This window comes from Balaenoptera ricei, chromosome X, assembly GCF_028023285.1.
Source record: "Balaenoptera ricei isolate mBalRic1 chromosome X, mBalRic1.hap2, whole genome shotgun sequence".
Taxonomy (NCBI): domain Eukaryota; kingdom Metazoa; phylum Chordata; class Mammalia; order Artiodactyla; family Balaenopteridae; genus Balaenoptera; species Balaenoptera ricei.
In genome coordinates, this window is record NC_082660.1 from 66,535,455 (window position 1) to 66,543,934 (window position 8,480).

Genomic DNA, 8,480 nt, shown 5'->3' on the forward strand with positions numbered 1-8,480 from the left:
TCCAAATGGAAAAGAAAGTGAGGAACAGATTAATATGGATATAATATGGATACAGAAAATTGTGGAAGGTTTGTGGAGGAGGAAAACTGAAAGAGTTGTGTGCATGGTCAGGATTGGCTAAGATAAGATGGAACTTAATTTAGAAAATGAATTTTAAATTAGAAAATGAATTTTAAAGGTAAAGTGGTACAAAACCTGAATTTGGTTCTCTAAGAGGACAAAGTTTTCTTAAAATATTGAACTGCTTTTGGTAATTGTGAGTTTCTTTAAGTGATCTGTATTTGCCATTGATCTTTTATTATCACTGGTTAAAACTTTTTGATATTTTTGACAAACTTCCCAAAGATCAAATTCTAAATGAAGTTCATTCGACCTCTAGCTAAATTTGAGGTTTTCCAAAGGGTCCCTGGAACACCTCAGATTGTTTTCTTTCTATTGCAGAGAGGAATATTAAACTAATTAGGCTTATTTGGTATATTAAATTATGTGGGAAGCATTATCAAGTAAGTGGTGATAAAATTTCTTAGATTGTATCATATGGGTAAACATTAATATACACATTCTAGAAACTATATAGAACTCCTGGGCTTCCCTGGTGGCACAGTGGTTAAGAATCCACCTGCCAAGGCAGGGGACACGAGTTCGAGCCCTGGTCTGGGAAGATCCCACATGCCATGGAGCAACTAAGCCCGTGGGCCACAACAAAGCCTGTGCTCTATAGCCTGAGAGCCACAGCTACTGAGCCTGCGTTCCACAACTACTGAAGCCTGCTCGCCTAGAGCCTGTGCTCTGCAACAAGAGAAGCCACGGCAATGAGAAGCCCATACACTGCAACGAAGAGTAGCCCCCGCTTGCCGCAACTAAAGAAAGCTTGCACGCAGCAAAGACCCAACACAGACAAAAATAAAATAAATAAATTAAAATTTATTTTTAAAAAAACTATATGGAACTCCTAAAATGCTGATGTATCCTGGTAAATGGTCAGTCATAATTTTAGTAATTATCTTAAAATGTTTTATGTCACAGCAGTAACCAAGTTTCTTTTCAATTGCATTGCAATCCTGGTTGGTTGAGGCCAAAGCAAAAAGGCATCCTTTTAATGGTTAGAGATGATCAATTGGTATTCATGGTTTTACAGTGGCTTTTGAATAACTCTGTAACTATTTGTGAAGAAGCAGGGAAGAACGATGAAATCCTTTGTGTGCCAGTATGTGTGCTATTACATCAGGGAAAATAAGAAAATGGAATGAGACTGAGGGTATGTTGCTTCAAATCTTAACTCCTCCGGCTGAGCTCAGGACTTCCCCTCCTTCTAGGGATCAATTAGAAAATCCTGTGTTAGTTTCTGGGGCACAGGGACTTGGTCTGGTATCACAATTTAAGACCCGACAGGGCACCCAATTTGGGCCAGGAGCCACTCCCAGGGCAGGGTAATTTCCATTGCTGTTATCTCATATAGGGGGCTAAATGCAAATAATCAGCCAGATGGGTTTCTCAGACTTTTTAATTGGAAAGATTGCAACCCTCCTTTATAGGGAGGATCCTCTACACCTGAAACCCACTTGGCAGTACCCAGCCGAACCAAATTAGGACCCCAATGAGGGAATGCCCTTATTAGAACACTACTTATTAGTGCATCTTGGCAGGGCTTTGAAAAGGGGAACCAAAGCAAAAGAGTTTGAACAAAATTCAAGAGACTGAAAATAAAAATCCTTTCCAAAAATTCAGAGAGGTCTTATCAGGCCTACAGACATCATCTTAATGCAGATCCTGAAGCCCCCTAAAATATTAGAATGGTAAATTTGACCTTTTTTTGGGCAAAGTGCCTCAGATATCAGGTGAAAGTTACAAAAATTAGACGGTGCACTTGGAATCAATTCTTATCAATTGGTAGATGTTGCTTTTAAAGTTTTCAACAGGGAGCAACAACAGAAGAAAGAAGACGCAAAATGAAACACCATTTTTTGGCAGTGGTATTGGATTCCTGGAAGCTGAGTAACCGAAGGAGAGGTAAGCCACTATTGGGGAAGGAACAATGTGCTTACTGTAAGGAGGAAGAACATTGGAGAACAGATTGCCCTAGGCTGAAACATAAGAAGAAAATAAAAGACAAGAACCTCTCATAAGGTAGAAAGAGGAAGATTCTTAAGAATGAAGAGGCCCAGGGGCTCCCTTGGACTTGAGGCAACTAATTCCCTGCAGGGGGCCCCAGTAAAATTGACAGTGGAGAATGAGCTGATTAACTTTTTGATAGACTTCACCCTGAAGTTTTTCACCAGAACAGCTTGACAGAGTCCCACCAGAACACACTTTAAGCCTACAGATGGTGTTCATGAAAACTCCAGGAAAGGAAACAGAGCTCTCCCACACCCTCAAGGTCTACAAAAGGGTAAGACCAGAAGTGTGTGTTAACAGCAGCCCAGGGAAGGCCAAAAACACATGGCCAATAGTAATCCCATTAAAAAGGGATGCTGGGACACCTAACCTAAAACAACATCCTGTGAGGCAAGAGGAGCACTTCTCCCACAGATTGACTTATCAGTACCAGCCAGTGTATTCCTAGCCAGTGTATTCCTTGTGTCTGCCCCTCCAGGACGTCTACAAAATTGGTGGTATTGGTACTGTCCCTGTGGGTTGAGTGGAGACTGGTATTCTCAAACCTGGCATGGTGGTCACCTTTGCTCCAGTCAATATTACAACTGAATTAAAGTCTGTTGAAATGTACCATGAAGCTTTGAGTAAAGCCCTTCCTGGGGACAATGTGGGCTTCAATGTCAAGGACATATCTGTCAAAGATATTCGTTGTGGCAATGTGGCTGGTGACAGCAAAAATGACCACCGATGGAAGCAGCTGGCTGCACAGCTCAAGAGATTATTTGAACCATCCAGGCCAAATCAGTGCTGGATATGCACCTGTGCTGGGTTGTCACACAGCTCACATTGTTTGCAAGTTTGCTGAGCTGAAGAAGATTGATTGTTATGGGGAAAAGCTGGAAGATGGCCCCAAATTCTTGAAAACTGGTGATGCTGCCATTGTTGATATGGTTCCTGGCAAGCCCATGTGTGTTGAGAGCTTCTCTGACTATCCTCCTCTGGGCCATTTTTGCAGTTTGTGACATGAGCCAGATAGTTGCTCTGGGTGTGAAAGCAGTGGACAAGAAGGCAGCTGAAGCTGGCAAGGTCACCAAGTCTTCCCAGAAACCTCAGAAGTCTAAATGAATATTATCCCCAATAGTTGCCACCCCAGCCTTAATCAGTGGTGGAAGAATGGTCTCAGAACTGTTTGTTTTAATTGGTCATTTAAGTTTAATAGTAAAAGACTGGTTAATGATAACAATGCATCATAAAATCTTCAGAAGGAAAGGAGAATGTTTTGGGGACCATTTGTTTTGTGTGTGGCAAAGTTATTAGTTTTTAAAATCAGTACTTAATTGGTTAAAGCCCTCCTTAAGGAAATTATCCCCTGATTTGGATTAAGGCATTGGAACTACATTCATCCTGGAGCCCACAGTCAACAGGAAAAACCAAGAAAATGAATAGTAACTTAACTTGGGATAAGGCCTTGCCAGTTGCTCTGATATTGATCAGTGGCTCCTTCTAAGAAGCAAGCTTAAATTAATCCCTTTTGAAATATTGCATGGTAGGCCATTCCAGGTGTCTGCCCAAGTGAGAGAATCTATAAGTGCTCTAAAAGAACTAGCAGTTGCCAAATACATTAAAACTTTGGGCACTATACTAACCTCTGTTCATGAGTTTGCCTCCAACAAGTCTGCATATCCAACTGAAGTAGATGGTAATTTCATTGCAGCTGGAGAAGGGTTAATCAATTTGTTTAACTTTGTCCAAATAATTACAACAGGAATTTAGTGTACGTGTTGGGAACTGGAACCAACACCCCAAGTTCAATTACAAATTAGACAGAGTGCTAAGGGGTTTCATCAGTTTCAAATAGTTGTAGCTAAAAAAGGACTGACTAAAGATTATAAGGAATATTTGTCACCTCCATTCAGCAGGAAGTAGCCAGAGTGGTCTTTGTCCCTTTTCCCACAAGATTGTGGAATGGACATTGACAGTGCGGAATTGTAACAGGGAAGAATCTTTGTACTCTATTACAAGTTAATCACTAAAGGGATGTTGCATGTAAGCTTAAATATACATAATAGCCCATCTCTGGAACCCTGCCTCCCAGGTAGTGAGCATTAAGCTAAGCTACCTTTGTTTAGCTCACAGGAAATATCCTGACCAGGCCCACCTGTGAATGACTGCAGGAACACATCCCCTCCGGAGGCTGACCAGAATCAGGAAATATTTTACTTGATTCCGTCTCTTTTCAGAAGAAGCCTGAATTCCTGAATTCTAACTCAGGCAAGATGTTTTTTGGGGACGTGAGTCCACTATCTTCTTGGTCTGCTGGCTTTCTAAATAAAGTCATTATTCCTTGCCCCAACAACACATCTCTTGATTTATTGGCCTGTTGTGAAGCAAGCAGTACGAGCTTGCGCTCAGTAACAATAACTTTTAATTCTACTATAAAAGATTAAATTATTAAAAACAATTATAAATTATGTTAATGATACATATCAATAGTATATAATGAGTGAGGAGGAGAGATAAAGCTGAGACTTTTTGTATGCAAGTGAAGTTGTTATAAACTTACTTTAAGTTGTTATCAGCTTAAAGTAGACTATTATAGCTCTAAGATATTTTAGGTAAGCCCCTATGTGACCACAAAGAGAATACCTATAGAAGTTACACAAAATAAAAAAAAAATCAAAATCTATCAATACCAAAAAAAAAAAAAAAATCCAATGGGAAGACAAAGGAAGATAGGAAGAGAGAAAAAGAGGGACCAAAGAATCACAAGACAAGCAGAAAACAGCTAACAAAATGGCAATAGTAAATCCTTTCCTATTAATAATTACATTAGATGTAAATGAACTAGATTCCCCAATAAGGAGAGTTACTGAATGGATTAAATAAAAAAGATCCAACTTTATGCCATCTGTAAGAAACTCACTTTAGATTTAAGGATACACATAGGCTGAAAATGAAAGAATGGGAAAAGATATTAGCCACTCCTGCTTTGTTTTCCTTTTTTTTTTTTTTAAACATCTTTATTGAAGTATAATTGCCTTACAATGGTGTGTTAGCTTCTGCTTTATAACAAAGTTAATCAGTTATACATATACAATATGTTCCCATATCTCTTCCCTCTTGCATCTCCCTCCCTCCCACCCTCCCCATCCCACCCCTCTAGGTGGTCACAAAGCACCGAGCTGATCTCCCTGTGCTATGCGGCTGCTTCCCACTAGCTATCTATTTTACATTTGGTAGTGTATATATGTCCATGACACTCTCTCACCCTGTCCCATCTCACCCCACCCCCTCCCCATATCCTCAAGTCCATTCTCTAGTAGGTCTGTGTCTTTATTCCCGTCTTGCCACTAGGTTCCTCATGGCTTTTTTTCCCCTTAGATTCCGTATATATGTGTTAGCATACTGTATTTGTTTTTCTCTTTCTGACTTACTTCACTCTGTATGACAGACTCTAACTCCATCCACCTCATTACAAATACCTCCATTTCATTTCTTTTTATGGCTGAGTAATATTCCATTGTATATATGTGCCACGTCTTCTTTATCCATTCATCTGTTGATGGACACCAAGGTTGCTTCCATGTCCTGGCTATTGTAAATAGAGCTGCAATGAACATTTTGGTACATGACTCTTTTTGAACTATGGTTTTCTCAGGGTATATGCCCAGTAGTGGGATTGCTGGATCGTATGGTAGTTCTATTTGTAGCTTTTTAAGGAACGTCCATACTGTTCTCCATAGTGGCTGTATCAATTTACATTCCCACCAACAGTGCAAGAGAGTTCCCTTTCCTCCACACCCTCTCCAGCATTTATTGTTTCTAGATTTTTTGATGATGGCCATTCTGACCGGTGTGAGATGATATCTCATTGTAGTTTTGATTTGCATTTCTCTAATGATTAATGATGTTGAGCATTCTTTCATGTGTCTGTAGGCCATCTGTATATCTTCTTTGGAGAAATGTCTATTTAGGTCTTCTGCCCATTTTTGGATTGGGTTGTTCGTTTTTTTGTTATTGAGCTGCATGAGCTGCTTGTAAATCTTGGAGATTAATCCTTTGTCAGTTGCTTCATTTGCAAATATTTTCTCCCATTCTGATGGTTGTCTTTTGGTCTTGTTTATGGTTTCCTTTGCTGTGCAAAAGCTTTTAAGTTTCATTAGGTCCCATTTGTTTATTTGTGTTCTTATTTCCACTTCTCTGGGAGCTGGGTCAAAAAGAATCCTGCTGTGATGTATGTCATAGAGTGTTCTGCCTATGTTTTCCTCTAAGAGTTTGATAGTGTCTGGTCTTACACTTAGGTCTTTAATCCATTTTGAGTTTCTTTTTGTGCATGGTGTCAGGGAGTGTTCTAATTTCATACTTTTACATGTATCTGTCCAATTTTCCCAGCACCACTTATTGAAGAGGCTGTCTTTTCTCCACTGTATATGCTTGCCTCCTTTATCAAAGATAAGGTGACCATATGTGCGTGGGTTGATCTCTGGGCTTTCTATCCTGTTCCATTGATCTATATTTCTGTTTTTGTGCCAGTACCAAACTGTCTTGATTACTGTAGCTTTGTAATATAGTCTGAAGTCAGGGAGCCTGATTCCCCCAGCTCCATTTTTCGTTCTCAAGATTGCTTTGGCTATTCGGGGTCTTTTGTGTTTCCATACAAATTGTGAAATTTTTTGTTCTAGTTCTGTGAAAAATGCCAGTGGGAGTTTGATAGGGATTGCATTGAATCTGTAGATTGCTTTGGGTAGTAGAGTCATTTTCACAATGTTGATTCTTCCAATCCAGGAACATGGTATATCTTTCCATCTATTTGTATCATCTTTAATTTCTTTCATCAGTGTCTTATAATTTTCTGCATACAGGTCTTTTGTCTCCTTAGGTAGGTTTATTCCTAGATATTTTATTCTTTTTGTTGCAATGGTAAACGGGAGTGTTTTCTTAATTTCACTTTCAGATTTTTCGTCATTAGTGTATAGAAATGCAAGAGATTTCTGTGCATTAATTTTGTATCCTGCTACTTTACCAAATTCATTGATTAGCTATAGGAGTTTTCTGGTAGCATCTTTAGGATTCTTTATGTATAGTATCATGTCATCTGCAAACAGTGACAGCTTTACTTCTTCTTTTCCGATTTGGATTCCTTTTATTTCTTTTTCTTCTCTGATTGCTGTGGCTAAAACTTCCAAAACTATGTTGAATAATAGTGGTGAGAGTGGGCAACCCTGTCTTGTTCCTGATCTTAGTGGAAATGGTTTCAGTTTTTCACCATTGAGGACAATGTTGGCTGTGGGTTTGTCATATATGGCCTTTATTATGTTGAGGAAAGTTCCCTCTATGCCTACTTTCTGCAGGGCTTTTATCATAAATGGGTGTTGAATTTTGTCGAAAGCTTTCTCTGCATCTATTGAGATGATCATATGGTTTTTCTCCTTCAATTTGTTAATATGGTGTATCACATTGATTGATTTACGTATATTGAAGAATCCTTGCATTCCTGGGATAAACCCCACTTGATCATGGTGTATGATCCTTTTAATGTGCTGTTGGATTCTGTTTGCGAGTATTTTGTTGAGGATTTTTACATCTATGTTCATCAGTGATATTGGCCTGTAGTTTTCTTTCTTTGTGACATCTTTGTCTGGTTTTGGTATCAGGGTGATGGTGGCCTCGTAGAATGAGTTTGGGAGTGTTCCTCCCTCTGCAATATTTTGGAAGAGTTTGAGAAGGATAGGTGTTAGCTCTTCTCTAAATGTTTGATAGAATTCACCTGTGAAGCCATCTGGTCCTGGGCTTTTGTTTGTTGGAAGGTTTTTAATCACAGTTTCAATTTCAGTGCTTGTGATTGGTCTGTTCATATTTTCTATTTCTTCCTGGTTCAGTCTCGGCAGTTTGTGCATTTCTAAGAATCTGTCCATTTCTTCCAGGTTGTCCATTTTATTGGCGTAGAGTTGCTTGTAGTAATCTCTCATGATCTTTTGTATTTCTGCAGTGTCAGTGGTTACTTCTCCTTTTTCATTTCTAATTCTATTGATTTGAATCTTCTCCCTTTTTCTCTTGATGGGTCTGGCTAATGGTTTATCAATTTTGTTTATCTTCTCAAAGAACCAGCTTTTAGTTTCATTGATTTTTGCTATTGTTTCCTTCATTTCTTTTTCATTTATTTCTGATCTGATCTTTATGATTTCTTTCCTTCTGCTAGCTTTGGGGTTTTTTTGTTCTTCTTTCTCTAATTGCTTTAGGTGCAAGGTTAGGTTGTTTATTCGAGATGTTTCCTGTTTCTTGAGGTAGGCTTGTATTGCTATAAACTTCCCTCTTAGCACTGCTTTTGCTGCGTCCCATAGGTTTTGGGTCATCGTATCTCCATTGTCATTTGTTTCTAGGTATTT

The 8,480-nt window shown here is 39.0% G+C and overlaps 1 pseudogene; it reads left to right on the plus strand.

Moving 5' to 3' along the window:
- Window positions 1-1,949: 1,949 nt before the first annotated feature.
- On the plus strand, window positions 1,950-3,219 carry LOC132357091 (elongation factor 1-alpha 1-like; annotated as a pseudogene).
- Window positions 3,220-8,480: the final 5,261 nt, after the last annotated feature.